The 24224-nt window shown below is 34.6% G+C and overlaps 1 protein-coding gene across 1 annotated transcript in view; it reads right to left on the bottom strand.

Moving 5' to 3' along the window:
• rad50 (DNA repair protein rad50) overlaps positions 1–24014 on the bottom strand; it is a 394123-nt gene extending 370109 nt beyond the window's left edge. Inside the window, exon 1 of the mRNA XM_069832697.1 lies at positions 23676–24014. The gene's annotated coding sequence lies outside the window, so the exon portion shown is untranslated. The remainder of the gene's footprint in view (positions 1–23675) is intronic.
• Positions 24015–24224: the final 210 nt, after the last annotated feature.

Below are 24224 nucleotides of genomic sequence, written 5' to 3'. Positions count from 1 at the left end.
GGACTGTATAAAAGGACTTTTTAATAGCAAGAACTACTCGACTGTGACATATGACATATGGGTAGATTACTATACTAAGGTGAAGTATCCCAGAAGAAGAACTGAAGTATGTTTCCTCAATGACCGAAAGTATACGGATCAGTATACATTCTTACTGACGATAGGAAGTCCATACAGAGATTCGTTCAATGTAATAATACGGCGTGTTCTGGAGTCCGGAATTATGAATCATTTTTCAAAAACGATTAAAGAGTCTTTCAGATACATACGTATCCCTGACGCCGATCTGAGTGAGGAAGTTTCTGATTATTTTGTCTTCACTCTGTCTCATATGAAATTTGCTTTCTCCGCAATTCTCTATGGGTATTCTTTTGGTATTGCCTTGTTTGTGTGTGAAATAATTTATTTTAAGATATCTACTAACGTTTTCAAGAAAACTCTTTAAGTAGTTGATTGGTATACTGTAACGTGCAAAGGAATTTGTGTGGAACGATGTACAGTTGCCAAGTGGCTGCACTCGTGAATAGCTAATATTTTCTAAGTCCACTTCGGATAATGGTGATGTTACATTATGCATACGCTTATTGAAGCAGTTTCGGTATAATTTGTTTAAGCAGGAATAATTCACATCTGAGTCTCATAGAGAAGCGGTAGTGTGTTCGCTAAATGTTTTGAAGGTTGTGAGTTCGAGCCTTGTTGAAGTTATCGTCCTTTAGCGAAATAAATAATATTTAAATTATTATTTATGTTCTGTTATCGTTATTTATTGATATAAAGAATATTCAAGTTACCATTTTACTCTGTTATCGTTCTTTGTCGTTATAAATAATATTCAAGTTATCATTATGTTTTGATATCGATGTTTACTGATATAAATAATAGCCCTATTCAAATTATGATTTATATTCTGTTATCCTTCTTTGGCGATATAAATAACATTTAAGTTATCATTTCATTTTGTTGTTATTTGTTAGCGATAACTAAACCTTTATTATTGTCTGTATATAACAACTTAAATATTTCAAAGCGTGTTTACCTTTATAAAGGTGATATAAAAGTTATAACCAATTAATAATGCGTTTGCGTATACAAAAACACTCCCAAAAATAATATACACTTATGAAGACAAAAATTATTTGATTAACAATATTTTCACTAAATATAAACATTTACACAAAGATAATAAATTTTACAGGAGAAAAACTTTTTGGCAGCAGGTCATGTTACTGCTTATAGTACACTCTAATTATTTCAAACTGTTCACTTGCTCTACTGTCTCATTTAGAATTCGCAAGTTTATCTTCTGTATTTTTCTTCCTATGACCTGACGATACCCTTCGTCTTCCTTCTGACATTTCTTCTCCTATCCTGACTATCACTCGTTGTTTCATACAAAGATTACTGAACAGTTTTCCCTCTTCCCAATCCACATCTATTCTCTTTAGGATCCCCATTAGTTTATTCCAATCCACTCTGTCAAAGGCCTTTTTAGTGTCCACAAATACTACATACACTTCTTCATTCTTCTCTAGGCATATTTTACCGATTGTCATAGTCATAGCAATATAGTATCTTCTATCACACTGGCTGAGTGGAAGAGAAGGCCGAATGGCCTTAACTCTACCAATTAAAATAAATTATTATTATTATTATTATTATTATTATTATTATTATTATTATTATTATTATTAAGGAGTACTCTGAAGTTAAATATTTAAATATTTAAATAATGTATTGGTTCATTTTAAATGATTGTCGAAAAGACAATCATTTAAAATGAACCAATACATTAATTACTTTTTTAATAAATTACGTAAAATAATATATTATTTTGTTTTATTGAGGAATTATTTGTCAATAAATCTATTACGCACAATTTACTTGACATTACTTCAATCTGTAATTGAAGACCTCCCTCGAAAAAGAGTGTAACATCAAATTAATGAAATATGTGATTTCAATGGAAAAAGTAATTTTGAAGCAATCCTGTATAACAATAAATGAATGCATCCAATAGCTGAATAAACTTGTATCCTTGATTAATCAAATGGTTTTGCCAGTAAATATAGGCCTAACGAAATATTCCCCTGAAATTATTTTCCATTATCCTCCAACGTGCATTTTAGATTTGTTGGTTATACCCATATTCGAGGGAAGTCTTCAATTATGTATGGAATTATAGGATAGGGTAGCTCAATAATTAAGACCAACATTAATCCACTTTATTTATTACAGAACAAAATAATTAAAATATGTCTTCATAAACCTACTGATTTTCCATCTCGAAAATTGTTTTTAGACTTTAAGGTTATTAAAAGAAGACAAATTTATTATATTGTATTAATAAAATTCATACATAAAAACCGAAATAACTTTGAATTGTATCTCATAGTTATGCAACAAAAGTTATGAATTCTTTAAGACTGTTTAAATCAAAATGCAACACTGCTACAGTATTTAATCATAGTAGTAATTTAGCCCCAAGAATATATAACAAATTTATATTTAAATACCCTAATCTTGTCAATTCTAATAGTTCTAGTATTAAATTTATAAATTTATGTATGGATTTTACAAATAATGAAAAACTGTAAATTTAAATTTATATATTCTTATTGTGTAGTAGACATACAACAAATTGTATTATATGCTTCTTAATTTAAGGGAAGAGGATGGTATTTTTTGGTGAAAAAATGAGTAAATTTTCAAAAAACAAAATTCTTTAAATTACGTACTCTTTGATGTGTGTGGAATGCATTGCATAACATTTCGTGGGTATTTGTGCCCTTATCGGATGTTGAGTCGCCATTTTTAAACTTCCTGCGTTATGGGTTTTTAAATCACTCGCCCACTTTTATTGTTGTTTCCGGTAAATTAAATTTTCAATTTTTTTTTTAAATACCCTTTGATATGTGTGGAATGCATTACATAACATTTTGTGGGTATTTGTGCCCTTATCGGATGTAGAGACGCAATTTTAAACTTCCTCCGCTATAGATTTTTAAATCACACGCCCGCTCTTATCGGTTTCCAGTAACTTCATTTTTTTTTTTTTTTTTTTTGCTACATTGCCTGACTAAAATGGATATAATTTCTGAACTATTAAAGATACATGCATGAAATTTAGAACACACATTCTTTAGACTATTAGGAAACTTTTCTCTGTAATAGAATTTTGTTAATTGATATTATTTTAAAAATACGTCCGTTTGTTTGCAAGAAAGAAAATCAGAAAATTGTTATTAAATTTTAATTGTTTATTTTACAAACGTAGGAACTAATATCAAAATTCTGTTACAGACAGTTTGTAGAACATGCTTTTGCAAATACATTGCAAAAAGCTGTTTGAATCTATCTTTAAAAACGATTTAGATGCATCGGTTTTAGTACAATCTTGATTTGGGTATATATATATATATATATATATATATATATATATATATATATATATATATTTTTTTTTCAAATTTGGGAACCAATTTTTTTTTTCAAAATATTTTATTTCGTTGAGTTGCCACAGCTATGACCTCTCTACATACAAAAAAGTAATATTTTACACCAAATAGGAAAAAACTAAAAAAAATACCATCCTCTCCCCACAAATCCGACCGTGAGCACGAGTTCTACTCTTTCAGGGATGAGCTAAAATTTTATCTTTGTATACTATGTTTTATGTTACTAGTATTAGCAAAATAAAATAAAATAAATAGAAATACTTTATTTTTGTGAGACAGTACGTAATCAAATATTCCATTCAACGGCCTTTATTTCGCTTTATTCATGGGATGTATCTCAATGAATTCTGCATTCAGATCAGTGAGAGGCAAATTAGATCCTAAACAACTAATAGGTCGTGCTTTTCCTTCATCTAGCATAGCTTGTAATAGAATAAAATGGAAACTCATAAAGTGTTAGAAAGAAACAACATTAAAATTAAAGTTTAAAATAAACCATGATGAGGCTCAAGTGTTTCTCTCATGGAGTACTTCACTTTATTCGTCATATTTCCACGTAACATGCAATTATTCGTACATGTAAAAGATGGATGACACGGCAAAAATCGATCGGACTATCTACGTCTTGTTTGCATGACTGGAATCCTAAACTAATACAACTTGTTCAATTCAATGTGTACACGTTACCATAGTATCAATCTATGTATTTAAAAGATGATCTTAATTACGTTCAACAATACGAAATACATATACCTAAAGAGCTCTTATTATATCTCTGCCTCTGTGCAACGTCAGAGTTTGAAGTAGGGGGAAGAGAGATAACAGAAGTTTGTGATGTTTTTAATGCTCTGACACCCACGACCAAGATAAGCTATTTTAAATTTACTGCAGGGAAGGTGGAATGCTGTATAGTTCGCACAAGGAACGATTACCGAAAAGCAATGGTGGCGTTGCTGTCAGTTTTGTCGTGTGCATGTAGGCACGCCGAGGGAGCGAGAGATGCGGGCCGATAGAAGTACTGTTTCTTCCAAGAAGATGAACAAATGAGGACATCGCTGTGGAAATAAAGAACGTAGCAAGAGAAAAATTCGAAGCTAATTAAACGCGCAACATATGTTTACGAATGAAATAATAACACCGTGCGGTACAAAACACGTATTCACATGCAATGGAACAAACTAAAGTCGTAATGTAACTATCACAACGCAAGACTGATTCTATCGATGTCATTTCTCTTCCGACTGTACTCTTGGATATCATTCAAGTTATCTCGTAATCCTTCCTGTCGCCTGCTCTTCCTTATCGCGTTGTTTCATTCGCATTGGTTCTGTCGGTATTCCCTGCTTGCGAGACCTTTACAGTATAATTGTAACGACGCGCAATGGCTAGGTACAGTCTTAGAAAAAAGTTTTGTCGCACAGATACATTTTTACGTCCCGGAAAGGAGGCAATGCGCATGATCAGACATACAACGAAACAAAACTAATTTTATTATCTCAACTAGTCCTTCTCTTGTGAACCAGGTCGCTCGTCCTCTGATCATGCGCACTGCCTCCTTTCTGAGACTTACAGATCCTCAAACTAGGAAGCTGCCTGAAGAGGGGAAATGGTAGAGCTAACGGAGGGGGCCCACCTAGGCTCCGATACCCAGGTATAGTCATATTATCTGAAAAGTTTACCGCTTGACAATGTATTCAAGATGTACCCTCCCTATGCAGCCTTCTCAACTGTTATTAGAACTGAGCTGTACCGTTCTAGTCCACAGTGCACAGTAGTAGACGGACAGTGGTAGGGGAGAAGTACTCTATGCGCCTGCTCGAACGAGACAGCTTGCTAGTTTGAGGCATCTGTACAAAGTGTCTGTGCGACAAAGCTTTTTTCTAAGACTGTCCATTCATCCGTGCTTTACTAATGCACACATCAGAAGTTGCATATTTCTCCGCGACCACATTTTTTATTCAAAGTAATCGTGCGATGTGGCGTGGAGGGTGTGACATAGGGTGTGAGTGGCGCAGGACACAACTGGGGTAGGTGTCCAGACTCAGAATCCCACACCATGCGATCACGTGGGATTCTCACGCTTTCCTATTCGCTTCGTCGCGTGATGACGTTGTTTGGTGGGTGTGGCATGGGGCCTTGGGAGGGCGAGAATCTGAACACGCCTATGCACATTGCTATTACCCTAGATCATATATATATATATATATATATATATATATATATATATATATATATTGTAACAGATAACCCAAGCGTGTACTAAATATGGAAGCATGTGGAAAATAACGGACGCTATGCGGCGCCACCGTCGAGAAATGAACTTGAGATAACCAACACTAGATGGCAGAGTACCTGAAAAGTACATAGATGGGATGACTTTTTTACGTCATGCCACATGCGAATTTCTTTCTCTTGTAATGTGAGGTTATGTTACAATAAGACAGTGATGTGTCGCTAAATTGTAGCATACAGAAGCTTGTTTTACCCAAATGTTTCAACACACATAGATGCCATTTTGGTACATGGCTGATATAATATTGTTTGCTTTCAATATATAATCTGTCATCATTTGATGTACGATATCTAATTGTTTTTAATTGTCAGTATACGAATACCTCACTAGCAACAATAAAATTATCACAAAATACTAAAAAGAGCAGATTTATCTGCGTTTGTTGAATGCACAACATTATGCTCACGAAAAGGACAAGATTACAGTTTTGGAATATGAAGGAAAAGCAGGTATCCGTCTTCTGAAATTTATCCGAAAGGGGAAGAATTACAACCCCCTCCCCCCAACATGTTGTTTGTAACGACTACCAGTAGGCAACCTCAATCCCTCCTGACCGCCTCCCTTACGAATTTCTTTCTCATTTTAATCAAATTTCCTTTATACTGGTCCTTAAATTTCTGAAGTGAAAATCGTTCAATTTATAAGGGCGAAATCAAAAAAAAATTTTGTAGCCTTTCCTTGTTCTTAATTTGAAATCTGAGTAACTTCATATTACGACAATATTTCTTCCTTCTTCTGCAGTTAACATAATCGCAGACGGACATTTCTAAATGAATAGTTTGTTACACAGAGGCCTTTGAGACAATACTGACACTTGAAGTTCTTTATATAGTTCATCTATAAGAGTTAAACTAGCGCTGAGGTAGTTCCCTTCATACTCGGCTTATTCACCTTGCATACAAGAGTCTGTAACAGCATAGGTTTGGTCAGTGCTGTCATTTTTTTCTTGGCCATACACCCCACCCCTTGTTTTCTCCCTTGAAATATATTTTACTCTCCTCTCTCTGTCTCTCCAATTGTCATTCAATTATTTTTTTTTATATTAAAGAAGAAGTAAAGAAATAGGTTGATTTGCTTTACAATTTAATTGCTACAAGTTTGATTTAAAGAATACACCATGTAGCACCACGTAGATGCACACTTGTCTCGATGAATCTTGGAGTGTATATTTGCAGCACTTCTTGTTTTTCAACCATTATTTTATATAATTCTGGATTCCAGTGCTGAAAAGCTGGATAATTTTTGTTTATGAACATCAAACAAAATACCGGTACAGTAGGAACAGCAAGAGATGATATAAGATCTGTACAGATCTCCACGTACAAAACTTAGGCACCCATATGCCGTATGGCTCCATAAAGATAAAATTTTCATTTCCTCATACGATTAATTAAAAACATTGTAGGTTCCATACGATCTATGACCCCGTGTGGCCTCCATGACAGCACTGGTGTTGGTAGGTTTAGGCACATTTACACCTTGCATATACAATCAACTGCATCTCCACAAAAAAAGAAAAATCCTTATAAATTGAAAGGTTTTCACTTCAGAAATCACAGGAACCACTTCAGTGCTACCTTCAGTCAGGTAAGTAGTTAGCAGTTAATCATTTCAAAGCTTTTGTTATATTATGAAATAACATCACACAATGCTGCCAAAATAAATGTTCCCAGTGTTAAGATTACAGAGTGTAAATTTTACTTAGGACAGTTTTTGCTCTGGAAAATTAAAGGAAACAAACAGTATATCAAACCAGCAGCTGAAATTCGAAAGTGGTTAAAATTTTAATATTTCGTTCTTTCTTATTTATCAGCATCAGAAGTATCAGAATTTTTGCAGAGCTAATATCAGAAGCCCCTCCTATTAGAGAATGTTTTGAATATTATTATATTCTGGAATACTACATTGACACCAACCTCCCCTCCCCCCGCCTGAATTCTGGGCTGAAGCACGAAAATTTCGAAATGTACAAACTACAGATGCGGCAGAATGTCACCACAATGGTCTTCAGCAAGAATTTTGTAAGACATATCCAAATATCTTCATGGTCATATATGTATTAAAGTAAAACATATACTACATGTGAAGTACCTATTCAAAATGCGAGAAATACAAATGGGAAGGACAATAAAAAATGTGGAATGAACAAACACTAAGAAACTAGTCATCTTGAATCAGTATGAACAATAGGACACTTTTTTTTGGTGCCAGTAGTATAGAATATGAAATTAAGTTGTATCAATAAGTTTTCCGAATTAGTTATTTACTTATTTATTTATTTACTTATTTATTTACATATCTACTTACTTATTTACTTATTATTTATTCATTTATTTACTTATTTACTTACTTATTTTTTACTTATTTATTTATTTATGTATTTACTTATTTATTTATTTATTTATTTATTTATTTATTTATTCATTTATTATTTATTTATTTATTCTTTTATTTATTTATTCCTTTATTTATTTATTTATTCTTTCATTTATCTATTTCTTCTTCTTCTTCTTCTTCTTCTTCTTCTGCCTGACAAGTGTTAAGCCACAGAGCCTGTTACGGTCTCACATAAAATTTTCACGCCATCTCTTAGCAGGATGACCCACAGATCTTTGGCCATGTAGTACATAATCATAAATTGCCTTTGGGAGTCTACTATTACTCATTCTTTCCAAATGATGTTTCCAATTAGATTGATATTGAACAATGTAATCTAAAACTGGTTGAGTTTTTAGTTCTTTTAAAATTTCACAATTTCTTTTCAGATCCCATTTAGTATAGCCCGCTGTTCTTCACATGAATCGCATTTCACAAACCGTTATTCTGCTTTTATCTGCGTTCCTCAGTGTCCATGCTTCGCTGCCACAGCTGAGCATCGGTCGTGCCAAAGTGTTGTAGAGCCGTATGCGGGTGTGTTTCTGAACCAAGGATGGTTTCATCACACTATTTATAATGCCCATAGCTCTTGTGTATTTATTAATATTCTATGATGTGTCCACTTCTTCAAAAATTGAAAGATTGTAACCTAAATGTGGGAAAATATTACATCTGTCTAATATTTTATTATCCAGACAAATTTTACTTTGTATTGGGTATTTCTCACAGAATGCCGTAATTTTTGTTTTATCAGTTGAAATTTCCATTTATATGTAGCTGCTACTTGCTGCAAATTATATATTGACCTCTGGATGTCGTCTTCTTATTTATTTATTTACTAGCCGTACCCGTGCGCTCCGCTGCACTCGTTACAAATAAATATAAAGTAATTACATAATTAAAATAGGACGTTTGATCCAGGGAACATTCCTGTTTGATAGAAGGATAAATCGTTTATTATGTTACTTAATTTAAATTGAATTAAAAATTAAAATGCGATCATTTTGATCCAGAGATCACTCATTTGGTCATAAAAACTATTTTAGGAAATACAGGAAACGAATATATACAATAGCCTATCAAGTTTTCTGTGCATAAGAAGCTATTTTAATCTTACCTGTCCTCAATTCACTCAGGAGTTACTGCAATAACATTATAGCATTATGTCAATCTAGAGAAATTACACTTTCCAATGGTGAAATAATAATTAATTATACAAATCGGTTAATTTAGCTTCCGATATTACTTCATACAAACACAGAAACATTCTCTGTAGGCTATGTTTCATAGCCTTCGATTGTTGCTGTCCAAGGCCCCTTATAGACGAAGTCATTTGTTTTTTATTTCATTACACCGCCTTAGATGGCGTTGTTATTGTAATTTTGAAACTCATTTAACTCAGTAAATATCAGTCCTATCAAAATTTTTCAAAGGATAAAACTTATCGGAAATTATTTTCAAAGAAACTTTCGTCATGTAATATTTTTCATGAAAATTAATAATAAGGGAGACTTACTTAACTTACTTACAAATGGTTTTTAAGGAACCCGAAGGTTCATTGCCGCCTTCACATACAGTAAGCCCGCCAGCGGTCCCTATCCTGTGCAAGATTAATCCAGTCTCTATCATCATACCCCACCTCCCTCAAATCCATTTTAATATTATCCTCCCATCTACGTCTCGGCCTCCCTAAAGGTCTTTTTCCCTCCGGTCTCCCAACTAACACTCTATATGCATTTCTGGATTCGCCCATACGTGATACATGCCCTGTACATCTCAAACGTCTGGATTTAATGTTCCTAATTATGTCAGGTGAAGAATACAATGCGTGCAGTTCTGTGTTGTATAACTTTCTCCATTCTCCTGTAACTTCATCCCGCTTAGCCCCAAATATTTTCCTAAGCACCTTATTCTCAAACACCCTTAACCTATGTTCCTCTCTCAGAGTGAGAGTCCAAGTTTCACAACCATAGAGAAGAACCGGTAATGTAACTGTTTTATAAATTCTAACTTTCAGATTTTTGGACAGCAGACTGGATGATAAGAGCTTCTCAACCGAGTAATAACACGCATTTCCCATATTTATTCTGCGTTTAATTTCCTCCCGAGTGTCATTTATATTTGTTACTGTTGCTCCAAGATATTTGAATTTTTCCACCTCTTCGAAGGATAAATCTGCAATTTTTATATTTCCATTTCGTACAATATTCTGGTCACGAGACATAGTCATATACTTTGTCTTTTCGGGATTTACTTCCAAACCGATCGCTTTACTTGCTTCAAGTAAAATTTCCGTGTTTTCACTAATCGTTTGTGTAAATAAGGGAGACACTTCGATTTATTTAATTCAAACCCCCTTATAACCCCCCTTTTAAATAAAATATTTTGAATGCCATATAGCCTAAATTCTAAGTTACAACGAACTTAATTCATATTCCAATTTTCATATAAATCGCTTCAGACATTATCGCGTGAAAAGGTAACAAACATACAGACAGACAGACAGACAGACAGACAGACAGACATACAAGCAAAAATAAAAAAAAAAGCGATTTTCGGTTTCAGGGCGGTTAATTATATATGTTAGGACCAATTATTTTTGGAAAATCGAAAATTACCAGAAAAATTTCGGCAACAGAGTTATTATTAATATAGATTTATTTATTTATTTATTTCTTTGTTTGTTTGTTTATTTATTTATTTATTTATTCATTTATTTATTTATTTACTCATTCATTCGTTCATTTAATGTAATGCTATAGACAAACTGAACATTTATCGCCTGGCTACCCAATATGATTGTCCATTTGATCTTGTCCAGTATTCCTGAAGTGAAATATTATATAGAAAAAAAAACGGAAAATTAGTAATTTTATAATATTCCAACATTACTCTGAAGATGAATGAAACATTGTTCTTTTTTAAATAATTGCCATATTTGGTAAAATTTTGTTATTATTGTAGTTTTACTAGTTGAATAGTGTGGTCAATTAATAACGTCATTGCTTAAAATAATGGAATCAATTAAGCAATGTAAAGTCCTGCTAGATTTTCGGCTGTCGGCTGACAATAGTATATTTTTTGGGTTTAAGAAATTGAAATCTGCCAGGACCAGCCTCAATTCTACGAGTTGGCTACACTGAAATGTATTGTTAAAATCGGGCACTCACAGTTCGCGGGCGTAGTTGTTCCCAGTGTTGTTACTAGGTGGCATAAGCACAGCATGCGCACGCAGTGAGAAAAGAACATGAAGTGTTTCAGCTGGTGAGCAGTTTAGCCCTCCAACTGTGATCACTGTTTAAAGAGCTTTTTAATCACAGTTATGATCGTCATTTTTCTATCACCGTGATAAAATCACATGTCAGTGATTTTCTGCTCATCACTAAATTATAGCTGAAGCAAGAGAAACGTAAAATTTAACACTTTCTCCTCTTATTTAATTCTTTAATGCTTGTTGTTATTTCCCTGCAGGTCTCAATTAAAACAACATTTGAATGCTTCCTAGCAGGCCTACCAGCTTACAGACTAAGATTAATATAAAAATGACTTTTTATTTATTTATTTGTATTGTCATCAACATTTATACCCATTATATGGTATAAAACGATATTTCTGTAAAAAAAAAGACAGTCCTAATTTGTTATATCACTGTAGTTTTATTTGTATTCAAGAAACTACAAAAGGTATGGTTAGGTATATAATTAAATACAGAATTAAAGATGGAATTTAATTTAAGAAATAAACATATAATATTTCTTGACATATTTTGCTATTTAAGTTGCAATAGTATTGAAGTGTAATTTCATGAAGTAGACCTATAAATACTAAAATATCTGCGTTATATTTTGGGTAAGTTTTATTTTCATTCCTAGAATTCCCCCGGGTCCTGTTCCAAATGGGTAATATTTATTCACGAGTGTGTAATAGCAATGTGCATAGGCGTGTTCGATTGTCCGTAGCAGTTCTATTGCATCTCTCGTACCTTTTCCCTTCCTGAAGTCAAACTGCTGTTCTTCCAACTGTTTTTCCATCTTAGAAAATAAATGTCGATTCAGTATTCGCAAGAGAATCTTCGCCGAATGCGATATTAGACTGTTACATTTCTTGGCATTATTTTTCTTCGGTATTGGAATCAACACTGTCTCCGCAAAATCTTCAGGCCATTCGCCTTTCTCATATATTTCGTTGCATAATGATAGAATTTGCTTCTTGTTTTAAACCAAGCGTTCCACTAATTCAATGGGGATTCCATCAACTTCTGTTGCTTTCCCATTCTTCATTTCCTTAAGCGCTAGTTCAACTTCTTCGCTGAACCATACATGAACTTAACCATGAACTAGGAATTGGCTATGGACATGCCAACAGATTCTGACTGATGAATTGGGCATGCCAAATTTTTTCCGAAAATCCTGACAGCTAAACACAAGAAGCTTCGTGTTAATGTCTGCATTGAGCCACCACTGACGATCCAGTTGTTCCTCAAGCACCCTACTTGCCTGACTGTGACTTTTCTCTATTTCGGCGGATGATGATCAAGTTGAAAATCCGCAGATTTGGCACGGTAGAGATTATCCAAGGAGAAATTCAGGCAGCACTGAACGGAGAAAACTACTTGCAGTGACAGGACCAGTCCCAAAAATGTTACATACCATCTCGTACAGTGACTGGTATGCCTTTTTTTGGTCATGTTGAAGAAGTTCGTCATGCAAACATTTTTTCCCAGCAAGATGGGGCCCCTGGAACTTTTAGGTAAGAAGAGAACTGGCATTTCCCGGTGGATAGGTTGGAAGAGGCGGTTCAATTCCGTGGTCATTTAGATCGCCTGACCTTCCCCTTCTTGATTTCCTCCAGTGGAATTAGGTCTAGAAGAATGTGTATGCGACCAAATTGAGAACCTTGGAGCAGCTGCGTGAGAGCATTACATCAAACATGCTGCAGGCAACGTGGCTTCAAATTGAATATCCTCTCAAACATTTCTCTTATGGCTTGTGGGGCACATGCGGAGGTGTATTGATGTTAGACAAGTACGGAGATACGGACCAACGATATTAGGACGATTCAAATGCGACATTCTGTATTTGAATCGGTTTTTTGGGAAACCCCATAAATCAGATTTTAACAAAATTGAGTTTACTGCCCATTCATGTTCTATAGGGATAGATAGGACTATAGAAAATTACTACAAATCAAACGATATTTCTGTTCAAAATTAGGTAGCCTTTCGTGGAGAAGTTCCACAAGGCAGTGACAATGCTGACACAGAATGAACAAAACCATAGCCTAAGCTGTTGTGTTTGGTAAATTAATTTATTTATTTCGGAATATGTCTTATACGTCTTTCTATTATCAAATTCTATCGTACCTGGTTAACATATTTCGACCTGTTAATGGTCTGCTTCAGAACTGGTTGTTGCTGGTCTTGGCGCCTTTTCTTTTGTTTCCTGTGGGAGTGTGTTTGTGTAGTGTAATGTGGAGCCAAAGAGTGTGTGTGTTCTGAAATTGAGTTGTGTGTTGAGAATTTCATTTGAATGTGTTTTTGTGTGTCTGTATATTTCATATTGTTCTAGTGTGTCTAGTTTCTGGCTTTTTGATTGTATGTGTAGAATTTCAATGTCTGTGTTGATGTCTCTGTAGGTGTGGTTAGCATTTGTGATGTGTTATTTTGTGTCTGAATTTTAGATTTGTTAGAATAATGCTGTCGTCTTTTTTGTAATGTATTGTTGTATTAGATTATTTCATGCAGAACTTTATTATTTATGTCCTTAGCGATATTCCATACAGGCTGGAATAAAATTTGTTCACATGAAGCAAAAATTATAAATTCAGCTTCTAAATACTGCTATTTAGAATCAAATTCGTATTAATTTTTAACCACATTTTCAATTATTTTATAAAATAAAGAAATTGTAACCAGTTTTTGAGGAACCCCATAAGTCAAACATTTTCAAACGTGAATATTGAGTCATTTACAAATGTAGGCCTAACCAAAATTGATAATAAATTTAGTAGCACCCTCGAAATATTAGTATCGGTGTGCCACAGGTGACTGTCCTCGGTCAAATTTTGTATTTAATATATATTAATGATTTATTGGCAATTAATTTTAAAAAGACAATGCTGAGATATTTTCGTATGCGGATGACACGGTTGTTATTTTTGCAGGTAAAACTTGGGATGATATCTACTTTAATGCAAGCAATGGCATCACATTGATTAAAAATTGATTTCATTCCAACATAATTGTCTTAAATCATTCTAAAACTATGGTTGTACCATTTTCGTTAACATCTGATGGTGTGAAATCTCCTGATTCGCTCTTGTGTTTAAAAATTCATACATCCAATTGTTCTTCTAATAGTTGTAACTGTCCTACTCTAAACGAATCTCCTCAAGTTAAATATCTCGGCATAATAATCGACAAACATTTACGTTGGGATAAACATGTTCTTTTTCTGTGCTATAGATTAAGAAAAATTATTCACTATTTTGTCATCCTACGAAATTACATGACTTTCACACTTCACGAGTGATTAATCTGGCATTAGTACAAGCTATATTACAATACGGTATTATAGGAAGGGGTAGTGCTTATAGTACCTCCCTCATGCCAATAACTCTGCTACAGAAAAGAATAATAAAAATATGCCTTAATAAACTTCTTGATTATCCTTCAGAGCTGCTGTATTCAGAATTTAAAGTATTTGACTTCCATCAAATTTATAACAATGTATTACTGAATTTCGTACATACAAATCGAAACATATTTATATTCACATAAATATTAAACCAAAAGATCAGACGACATATGCTTGACAGTTCCTAAATGTAATATAACTGTAGCATATAATCACAGTAGCGACTTCGGTCCAAGGCTCTATAACATGATAATAGATAAATTCCCAAACATACAATTTCCTAATGCTCCTTACTTCAAAAAATCTATTACAAAATTGCTGTTAACAGAAAAAATTTGAAGTTCAATTATTGTGATATGCATTATTTCTTGTTTTTTTTTTTTATTTTATTACTTTTACTCTGTTATTCAATAAAATGTCTTAACATTAACTTATGTGGTATGTCCCCTGAGCACGAGTACGTAACTTACTCTTTCTGGGGGGACTAGAGAGATCTTGTATAACAAAACTCAATATGTATTTTTATCCTTGGAACAAATTATTGTTATTATTATTATTATTATTATTATTATTATTATTATTATTATTATTATTATTTAAAAGTATTCTTTTGCATAGGCCTACAGAAATATTCGTTATTTTTTTACAAACATCTTCCATTTGTAATATTCCAATTCTAAACTCATGCATTTCTTTTAAACAGTTTTGTGTGTTTCCTCAAAACTTTGTATTTCGTGACTTAAGGGGTTTCTCAAAAAACCGATCCATTTGTGAAAACATTTATAGTCTATACATGGGAGAATACTATTCAAAAATTTTGTGAGTTACTTTAAAAGCTAAGCTAAGATGATCATTATCTTGTGGATTATTTATAGCCTAAGTGATATCATATCAACCTAAACAAATTCATACATGCTCTGTTCGTTCGATGTCGTGCCCAGATCACTGTCACTGTCATTAGCATCGCTGTTGTCAGTATCTGGTACAACCGGAACTACGTAGCCTATCAAACGTTGTAAACGTCCGGTTATTAAGGAGTACTCTAAAGTTAAATATTTATGCTTAATTTTCGACAATCATTTTAAATGGAACCAACACATTAATTACTTTTGTAATAAATTATGTAAAATAATATTATTATTATTATTTTGTTTTATTGAGGAATTACTTGTCAACAAGTTTATTACGCACAATTTACTTAACATTATTTCAATCTGTAATTATGTAAGGAATTATAGGATGGGGCAGCTTAATTAAGACTAATATTAATCCACTTTATTTATTACAGAAGAGAATAATTAAAATATGTATTCATAAACCTATTGATTTTCTATCTCAGAAATAGGTTTTAGACTTTAAGGTTATTAAAATAAGACAGATTTATTACATTGTATTAATAAAATTCATACATAAAAATTGAAATAACTATGAATTCTATCTCATAGTTATGAAACAAAAGTTATGAATTCTTTAAGTTTGTTTGAAGCAAAATGCAACACTGCTACAGTATTTAGTAGTAATTTAGGCCCAAGAATATATAACAAATTTATATTTAAATACCTTAATCTTGTCAATTCTAATAGTTCTAGTATTAAATTTAAAATGTTATGTATGGATTTTAAACATAATGAAAAATTGTAAATTTAAATTTATATATTCTTTTCGGAATATGTATAAGACTTTCCTGTGTTAAACTTCAACGTACCTCAGTGATTCAGTGATTAAATGTGTAGTGAAGAATATTGCTGGAGAACCTTTCAAGTGTAGTGTAAATATTTGTATTTTAAATTTATGTATTGTATTGATTAAGGCTGGTTGAGTGGAAGAGAAGGCCTTATGGCCTTAACTCTGCCAGCGAAAATAAAACATTATTACCATTATTATTATTATTATTATTATTATTATTATTATTATTATTATTATTATTATTATTATTATTGTTATTCAGCGTTAAAAGTTGTGTAATCAAGATGTATTATATATTTCTTATTGTGTAGTAGACATAACACAAATTGTATTATAAACTTGTTAATTTAAAATCAGGAATCCGACCGTGAGCACGAGTTCTACTCTTTCAGGGGTGAGCTAAAATTTTATCTGTGTATACTATGTTTTATGTTACAAGTATTAGCAAAATAAAATAAAATAAAATAAAATAAATAGAAATACTTTATTTTTGTGAGAAAGTATGTAATCAAATATTCCATTCAACGACCTTTATTTCGCTTTATTCTTGGGCTTTATCGCAATGAATTCTGCATTCAGATCAGTAAGAGACAAATTACATCCTAAACAACGATTAGAACGTAATTTTCTTTCATATAGCATTGCTTGTAATAGAATAGGATAGAAACCCATAAAGTGTTAGAAGGAAACAACATTAAAATTAAAGTTTAAAATAAACCATGATGAGGCTCAAGTGTTTCTCTCATGGAGTACATCACTTTATTCGTCATATTTCCACGTAACACGCAATTATTCGTACACGTAAAAGATGAATGAACACGGCGAAAATCGATCGGAATATCTACATCTTGTTTGCATGACTGGAATCCTAAACTAATACAACTTGTTGAACTCAATGTGTACACGTTACCATAGCGACAATCTATGTACTTAAAAGATGATCTTAATTACGTTCAACAATACAAAATACATATACCTAAAGAGCTCGTATTATATCTCTACCTCTGTGCAAGGTCAGAGTTCGCTGTAGGGGGAAGAGAGATAACAGAAGTTTGTAATGTTTTTAATGCTCTGACACCCACGACCAAGATAAGCTATTTTAAATTTACTGCAGGGAAGGTGAAATGCTATATAGCGCGCCGATGGAAGTAGGCCTACTATGTCTTCCAAGAAGATGAACACATGAGGACATCGCTGTGGAAATAAAGAACGTAGCAAGAGAAAAATTCGAAGCTAATTAAACGCGCAACATATGTTTACGAATGAAATAATAATACCGTGCGGTACAAGATACGTATTCACATGCAATGGAACAAACTAAAGTCGTAATGTAACTATCACAACGCAAGACTGATTCTATCGATGTCATTTCTCTTCCGACTGTACTCTTGAATATCATTCAAGTTATCTCGTGACCTTTCCTATCGTCCGCTCTTCCTTATCGCATTGTTTCATTCGCATTCCTTCCGTCGCTATTTCCTCCTTGCAAGACCTTTACAGTATAATTCTAACGACGCGCAATGACTATGTACAGTCTCAGAAAAAAGTTTTGTCGCACAGATACATTTTTAAGTCCCGGAAAGGAGGCAGTGCGCATGATCACACATACAACGAAACAAAACTAATTTTATTATCTCAACTAGTCCTTCTCTTGTGAACCAGGTCGCTCGTCCTCTGATCATGCGCACTGCCTCCTTTCTGGGACTTACAAAGTGTCTGTGCGACAAAACTTTTTTCTAAGACTGTACATTCCACGTGCTTTACTAATGCACACATCAGAAGTTGCATATTTCTCCGCGACCACATTTTTTATTCAAAGTGATCGTGGGATGTGGCGTGGAGGGTGTGACAAAGGGTGTGAGTGGCGCATCACAGAACTGAGGTAGGTGTCCAGACTCCGAACCCCACACCATGCGATCACGTGGGACTCTCACGCTTTCCTATTCGCTTCGTCTCGCGATGACGTTGTGTGGGGCGTGTGGCATGGGGCGTTGGGAGGACGGGAATCTGAACACGCCTATGCACATTGCTATTACACACTCGTGAATAAATATTACTCGTTGGGAACAGGACCCGGGGGAAGTAATGGCTATCCCCCGCCTAGTATTCTGGAGGTTCGGGGTTCGATTTCCGGGACCGGATATTCTGACTTTGATTTTTCGTGGTTTCCGAAGTGCCTCCAGGTGAATGCTGGAATAATACCAATTATTATAGGCCTACCGGATTTACCTCACCTGTCCTATGGACAATACAAAAAGAATGCTTCAACTGTTACTCGCTCCAAAGTTACTTGAAACCACGCCCCTATTCGCCAGCTTCCAAACTGATAACGTCTACAGGATAAGCTTCATAAAAACATTAATGAATCACCTATGAACTCCTGCGGTAGCTGAATGGTCAGACCTCTTATCAGTCCCACTACTTTCCCACTCAGAGCTTCCCCTGTGATGTTCTTCTCCGGCGAAGACCGGTGAGGCGAGTCCCACACTTACAAGGCCCAGGACCAGACTTCTTCGCAATTCTAATTAATAATTCAGTGTACGGATGAATCATCATTTTTTCATCATATTGTCTTCCGCGATAGGTTGCCAACTATACTAATTATGAAATATCGTCCCAGTCGAAACGGGCACTCCTTGGGCATGACGGAGAATCAAGACATTGTGGAGAAATTTAAAAAATAAATAAAGAAACAAGGAAATCAATAAACAAGTAATAAATAAAAATGATAAATAAAATAATAGATCATTAAGTAAATAAATATAAAGTTAAATAAACAAGCAAACAAATAAGAAAATAAACAAGCAAACAAATAAATAAATAAATAAATAAATAAATAAACAAATAAATAAAATGGAACCCCATTAAACCCTTATTAATTAATAATCTTCGTCTACCTAAACGCTCATAAGAAATATCAGCCAAACAAAATAAGCTTTCTTTTATTTGTTTTATATTTATTTGGGTTCGTAGTACAATACCGCGGTTTCGTATTATAAAACCAACACTAATCAAAAACAATAAAAATTATAAAAATATGTTATAATAGAGCTTATCCCCCATAACATTTATATTAATAAAATAAAAACTAAGCTACAGTGATGCATGGTTACGTGTAATTGAACTGTTTCACCACAGACTTGGTCTATGGTAAAACAATTTTACCAGATTTAAATTACATTTTTAGTCCAGGTGAAGTACCAGATCTTTCACGTAAACATTCGTCTTTTATTCACTGATGTAGTACTATGGATCACTAGTCTATAGCTTAAGTAAATAAATGGCATCTCTTTACTTTAGCTGCAGCAACTGTGGTCAGATGTTAGGAGACAGTTGCGACATCTATGACTAACCATGTCACAGTCCTCTGTCTTCTGTCACTTAGCTATTCCATTATTTAACCCACTCTAAACTTATCACATTCTTCAGTCTGCTGTCACTTATGTAAGCCTACATGTATTTCCTCATCTAACCCACTCTAGCCTTTTTACATTCCTCGACCTCATGTTACTTTTGCTATCCCGTCGTATAGGCTGTAACCCATTTTGACCTTGTCACATTCCTCGATTTCCTGTCACGAAAATAAATCTATTGAATACGTAGGGTCTAATCACAAAACTATAAATTATAATATCCTTGCCGTCCACACCTGTGGAGTAACGGTCAGCGCGTCTGGCCGCGAAACCAGGTGCCCGGGTTCGATTGAAGTTGAGGTTTTTTCCGGGGTTTTCCCTCAATCCAATATGAGCAAATGCTGGGTAACTTTCGGTGTTGGACCTCGGACTCATTTCGCCGGCATTATCACCTTCATCTCATTCAGACGCTAAATAACCTGAGATGTTGATAAAGCGTCGTAAAATAACCTACCCAGCATTTTCTCACATTGGGTTGAGGGAAAACCCCGGAAAAACCTCAACCAGGTAACTTGCCCCGACCGGGAATCGAACCCGGGCCACCTGGTTTCGCGGCTAGACGTGCTAACCGTTACTCCACAGGTGTGGACCAGTGCATACAAGAGAAAGGCATAACATGTCACTGTTGATAGTGATTTGTCCGTCGGATAGGGATGTTAAGCCTGGCGACCCCCTTGGTGCTATTCGATAGGAGTAGGCTACGTGCCGGCACCGGGTTTCCCCTTCTCTCTTCCTCATCATCCTCACTCATTCCCTATATTACACTTACACAAACACTTAAACCCTACACTCACCCTAGTACACAACATAACTCTTCACAGATACACATCACGCATAATGTGGCCCGCAGAAGTGGCATGCAACTTGAAAATGAGTCACAATCCTACCATCACACACACTTTCTTTTCCAATGGCCATCGGTTATATACAACGAAAAACATTAAGTACAGTAGCAGGGGCGACTTTCGAAGGGGGGCTGCGGAGTTGCAGCACCCCCAGACATTTGTGGCTCATTGTCTCGTTTTAAGTTGTGAAATATATTTATTATACAGTCTCTATTTAGCGGCTCGGATTTTTTTTTTTTAATTTCGCTCTCATTGACATGCACGGAATCGTTAGTGAAGTCACTTCCTCCCCTGGTGCTGCCAGAGCGAAACGAGAGACAAGGACGGATTGGTGAAGCCACTTCCTCTCCTGGAGCTGCCAGTCTCGTCTCGGATGCTTTGCGCGTTAGTTTCGCCCCTCCCTCTGCTGCCCCTCGCCGTGAATCCAGAGTTTCCAGGCGCTGCAAAATTTGCAGCAGTTTGTCAGTAGCGCGCAGTTTTAAATACATTTTCTTTAATGTTGTGAGTATAACAAGTGCAACAATGTTTAATTCTGTACAATATTTACAGTCTATTATGTTCGATCTCCACACAGTCTGTATTAGATTAATGTGTTTCAAAGACAATTCCATCAGCTGGGGCAACAAGATGGAGTTTTAAAATAAGAACAGTAAATGTTATCCATGAGAAGAAGGAGGCATTGCTAGAATTTTTTCAAACCATAATGGAATCTGAAACATATAACAACAGCACAATAAATGAGGCAAGCGCCCTGGTGCATACTCTTGAAGATCCTGAATTCAGTATCTGGCTCAGTTTTTTTTCATTTATTGATATATCATGTAGCTGCATTATAAAACCAACTACAACATCGCCAGTTAGATATTTCTAAGGTTCAAATCTGCATATAAAAAATTAAGTTATGGTTTATTTCACGACACTCGCAAATGCAGGGGTTATATCAGCGTCGCCGGTGTGCCGGAATTTTGTCCCGCAGGATTTTTTTAAATGCTAGTAAATCTACTGACATGAGCCTGTCTTATTTAAACACATTTAAATGCCATCGACCTGGGCCGGGATCGAACCCGCAACCGACTATGCTACCGAGGCCGACTCTGCATATCAAGCTTTGTTAATGTCATACAGACAATACGGAACAGGGCACAGTAATGTTGAGCAGCGAGATCTGTGAAAATGAAAACCCTAAAAATCGTCGCAAGGTCGAAGGGATTCAGACAAGGGTTGCGGCAGCCAAGGAAGTGTGTGACATTTTCACACAAGCTAACACCCGATTCCAGTTCATAGATCATCTGATATTATCTTCTCTTCTGCGTGAAGAAAAATTTGAATGCTACAAAAGCTCATTTCCTGAAAATGACCTAAATGTATATGTGAAGCTTTTTCCAATGTTCGATAAAGGCAAACTAAAAACTGAACTCACTGTGTTGTATCAGAGACAAGAATTCAGAAATATCAGTGACGCAATCAAGCTCTTGCAGTTTCTTCTATCTGAGAACTTGCAGGCCTCATTTTCAGAAGTTGTGGAACTACTACGCATAGCTATCACCATACCAATGACAACTTCCGAACCAGAACGTTGCTTTTCGTGTTTGAAGAGAGTAAAATCCTATCTCAGAAATACGATGAGAGAAGAGAGACTGACCGCATTAGCTATGTTTTTCATTGTAAAGACTATGTTAAACGACATACCGGATTTTAATAAGAAGATGATTCAAAAGTTTGCAACCTACAAGACAAGGCGGATGGAACTAATTTTTTAATAAGGTAAGTTGCATGGTTTATTTTTGTATGCAGCCCCCCTGAATTCAATACTCACGAGCCGCCACTGTACAGTAGGCCCTGGCAAGATACTGGAATTTGCAATCTGCTAGCGTCAGGGACTGTCAGAATAAAATATACTTTCCTTCCAGGTTTAAGTCCACAATACCGGAGTGGGCGGTAATTGAGACTCATTCAGACATGGCTTCTTATAAATACCGGTAGTTCTCAATCTTCAGTAGGTAATTTCATCCATTTTAGGAACCTAATTATTCTACGTTTAATTTGTATTTCAGTAGCTCATTCTTTCTTTGTTCTTAACTTCTACAATAAATTGTCTAATCCTTATGAATCAGGTAATGTTTCAGTACTTTGATTATATTAATTGTAATTGTAAAATTAATATGCATTGTTATATCAATTTTAATTGTATTCTTCATATTGTAGTTGTAGTTCCCTGATAGAGGGGAAGAGAAGGCCTGATGGCCTTATTTATTTTTCTATTTTTTTATTTGTTATTGAATATAACAGGCAAATTCCAATTACAATGTTCAAGACTGACGATTGATGTAATTTGTAAAACAGGAACATGGAAAAGGAAACATATTCTTATTAAAAACTGAAACATAATAGAAAAGAGAGAAAGAAAAATAAAATAAATTGGAAATAAGGTGTGAAAGTAGCTTGAAATTAACTAGCAACAAAATTCTACAAATTATAATAAATTATTCTGTATTTAGAAAAATTAATATTGAAAATATCAACATTCGGAAGAGGATGTAATTTTATCTCTATCTGGTTAAATAAATAAACACTAACACTAAATCAATCGAGTGAATCCTGAAATACAGTGAACGTAATCCGCAACACGATTGCTATCGATGACAACTGAGAATAGAGGATCGTGTGCGCATGTGCTGTATTAGCCTATGCAACTATAGGTCAGTGCAATAAAGACTTACGTCACGTTATCCATATTGTAAACTGTGGCTCGTTTCGTGTTTTGTAATTCTGTTTTTTTTACCTCCTCTTAGCCCTACATGGGCTATATTGTATATTTCTGTCAATGTAGTCTTGCAACAGAATGAATTTAAACCTTCTGAATACGAACGCAGCATAATATGATGAGGCTAATTCTGTCTGTAAGTAGCAAACACTATGAAGTATACAAGCATTTATAGTATTAATGCACGCAATTAAATGTGTAGGCCTACCTATATGGAGGTGACAATAATCTTGCCAGTTTCTCCTCTTTGCAGTAGAAGGCAGCCACCGATGGTCACGCAGAAGTTCTGTGGTGTCATCTTGTTCAAGGCTACGCTACAGAACCCTCGTATGTGAAACTACATTGAATGTCTTTTCCCGATGTGGAAATTTCTCCCGAAATTATTGCAAAAGAAATCGCACAAAATAATAAATAGGTCTATCAAAAACACACACGACACATTGTTACAGTTAATTCTGTATAATTGTAGAAAAGTAGCTATAAAAATAAACCACAAGCCAGCTTCATCATATTAAAAGTCAGCACACATTGTCGTCACACGTTCCATAGTCGAAGAGGGAACAAACCGGTCTGTCATTTATTATTATGTTTTGAAATAAGTTCGGCAGATGTCAGTGTAATAACATCTAGAAACTAGTTGAGACAGAGCAACCAGACATGGCCTACCTTAACGTATAAAACAGTAGACAGCGTAGAAGGTAAAAGGCACGGTCGACTCTAAGGCTTCCTTATTCCTCACTGATAAAGTAGCTATGTT

The sequence above is a fragment of the Periplaneta americana genome, chromosome 8 (assembly GCF_040183065.1).
Source record: "Periplaneta americana isolate PAMFEO1 chromosome 8, P.americana_PAMFEO1_priV1, whole genome shotgun sequence".
NCBI lineage: Eukaryota > Metazoa > Arthropoda > Insecta > Blattodea > Blattidae > Periplaneta > Periplaneta americana.
The sequence above is the reverse complement of the archived record's forward strand: the minus strand, read 5'-3'. Positions and strand labels throughout refer to the sequence as shown.